Raw genomic sequence first — 3,049 nt, 5'->3', positions numbered from 1 at the left:
AATTTTTATTTATTTATGATAGTCACACAGAGAGAGCGAGAGAGGCAGAGACACAGGCAGAGGGAGAAACAGGCTCCATGCACCGGGAGCCCGATGTGGGATTCGATCCCGGGTCTCCAGGATCGTGCCCTGGGCCAAAGGCAGGCGCTAAACCGCTGCGCCACCCAGGGATCCCGGGTTTAGACTTTATAAGCCAGTGACCACTGCTTCACTGGGCAACAAGAGAAGGGCTACAGAGAAGGGTGGCCCCAAGTCGGGGCTGAGGGCAGACTTGGCCCCAGCAGGTCCCTTCCTGGGCCTGGGGCCTCATTTCTGCTCCTCAGCCTGAGCATTGGCCTGATAGACAGCATTACTGCATCTGGGGGCCTGGAAGCTAGCCAATCAGAGGTGTGAAAGCCGCACAATTAGTCCCTTGGCATTGCCAAGGCTGTTGCTGTGGTAATGCCTACCTGGTCCCCTGTGCAGCTATGCAGACAGATGGGGACATCGGTAACTCTGCTGTGGCCCCAAGTCTAGTCCTTGGCAGAGGCTTAGACACCTAGAGGCCTGGACACACCTGGACACCTGGGTTCTGCTTCCAGGAATGATCCTCTGGAAATTAGCTCTCAGGCTTGCCTCCTGATCAGGCCAGGCCATCCCCAGGCTGCTCCAGCATGCATCCGCCTCCATCTGTGGGAGTCTCCTGGGAAACATGCCTGGGGAGAGGGGGTTCCAGGCAGAGGGGCCACATGGAATTCCAGGTGGCTTGCCTGCCAGCCAACATTTGTCAAGTACCTGTGTGTGCCAGGCTATGCTGGGTGCCCAGAACTTGGCAGCAGCTGTTTCTGTCCTCAGGGGGCTCAGGGTCTGGTGGGAGATTCAGGCAGGTGAGTCACCAGTCTTGACAAGTGATTTATTTGTTTGTTTGAGTAGGTGGTGCAGGCGTGTGGTTAAAAACCACAAACTGCATGAAAGAATATGTGCAAATCCCTTCTCACCCCTGTCTCCCGGTCACCTTCTTCTCCCCGGAGGCAGCCACTACTGCTAGTCTTGGCCCTGTCCTCCCGGAGACGGTCCATGCATTCCAAAGCAGATCTCCTCAAGAAACAAAGCAAGTGGGGATCCCTGGGTGGCTCAGTGGTTTGGTGCCTGCCTTTGGCCCAGGGCGCGATCCTGGAGACCCGGGATCGAATCCCACGTTGGGCTCCCGGCATGGAGCCTGCTTCTCCCTCTGCCTGTGTCTCTGCCTCTCTCTCTCTCTCTCTCTCTCTCTCTCTCTGTGTGTGTCTATCATAAATAAATAAATCTTAAAGGAAAAAAAAAGGAACAAAGCAAGCCAGGACCCAATCCACACACTGCATGACTGGGGCCTCTGACAGAATCTTCTGTCTGCATTTTTCACTGACCAGCATTTCTGGGAGATAATTACATATCCGTATGTATAGATCCACCCAATTCTTTTCAACAATAGCAAACCAATAATAATAGCAGGAACTTGTACTTACTCTATGCTGGACGCTCCTCTAAGCACTTTACTTACACTAACGGATCTACTTCCCCCAACAGCTTGGAGATAAGCAGTCTGCTTATCTCGCCCCGCAGGCGTGGGGGTGTGGGGGTGTGTGTGTGGGGAAATGCCCCATTGTGTGGACTTTCATGGCCGCTCCTGATGGACTTGGGGGGTATTTCCAGGCAGTGAATATTCTTGTACTTTTATCTCTGAGCCCTTGTATCTCAGAAGATAGATGCACAGAAGCCAATGGCTGGGTTAAAGGGCATGCACATTTTTAATTTAAATAGCTACTGCCAAATTGCTATCTGAAGTGATCACACCCATTTACATAAAGCAGCACCTGCCCCTTCTGCTCTCAGCAGCAGGGCCGGCCCAGCCTTTATCCACCATTTCTATCTTTGCCAATCTGATAGAAGGAATGATCTCTCCTCTTGGTTTTCCCCTGCATTGCTCTTACAAGAGAGGTCAAGTGTCTTTTCATACAGAACAGCGCCATCTGGCATCGTCGGAATCCAGCAGGGCAAGGTCTAGGAGGCCTGGGAGCCAGGAAGCTGGGGTGGTTTTTCTGTTAGGGGTGAGGGTGGAGGTGGAGATCTCTGAGCTGGCCCTTGGGGTGTGGGGCACACTGGGAGGGCATCTTTGGCAGGGAAAGGCCTGAGCAAGAGCTCAGGGGGCACCTGATCAGTCCAGGCCTGAGGATGGCCCTCTTCTCAGCAGTGGTACCCCTGCTCCCTGAGCCCCTACTCCTCAACCAGGCGTTTCCTTTTTCTCCCTCAATCAGCTTGAGCTAAATTTTGATTCCTGAGGTCCCTGCCCCACAGGGGGCTTCTTCCAGGGTCCCCAGAGAGAGCTTTCCTCCCTGACACCTTTAACTCACATTGACTGCCTCCTGGACCCCTCCCACCCATCCCTGCCTCCAGCTGGGCAAGCGTACATCCTCATTAGCACGGTTCAGTGGCCAGCACTGGTAATTGATCTCCCTCTGGCCCAGTGTGGACGGCAGCTAATGGGGATGAATGGGGCGGGAGGTGCCGCCAAGAGATGCTCACTGGAGGCCTGCACGGGGGTAGAGATGAGGGCAGAAGGTGGAGATGCCTTGAGCAGATCCGTAACAGAGACGGGGAGTCTGCAGTTGCCTCTGCCCACCGCCAAGGCTGCCATCCGGCCCTCAACACAGATCCTGGGGCAAGATGAGCACACAGGTGGATAGAAAGGCTCTGGAATTCAGCTGCCTGCTGGGGTAAGGGCAGGGGCCAATCTAGGGGAGACAGGACTGGAGTTCTGGAATGGCATCCCAGGAAGTATTGGGGCCCTAAGGTAGGGCAGGCAATGTCCTCAATTAGTCATGCGCTGCGGAGAGAGAGAGACATTTCAAAGCAAGATCAGGCAGTCATGGGGCTCACTAGAAACAAGAATTCCATTGCATGGTCAGTCAACAAATACTTATTAAGTGCTTACTGTGTGCAAGGCACTGGGTAGCTGCAAGGTGACCCAAACAATCAAGACCTTCATGGGTGGGGGTGATAAGAGAGTAACTAGGAAAATAAACACTAAAGA

This window comes from Canis lupus, chromosome 4 (genome assembly GCF_048164855.1).
Source record: "Canis lupus baileyi chromosome 4, mCanLup2.hap1, whole genome shotgun sequence".
Taxonomy (NCBI): Eukaryota; Metazoa; Chordata; class Mammalia; order Carnivora; family Canidae; genus Canis; species Canis lupus.
The sequence above is the reverse complement of the archived record's forward strand: the minus strand, read 5'-3'. Positions refer to the sequence as shown.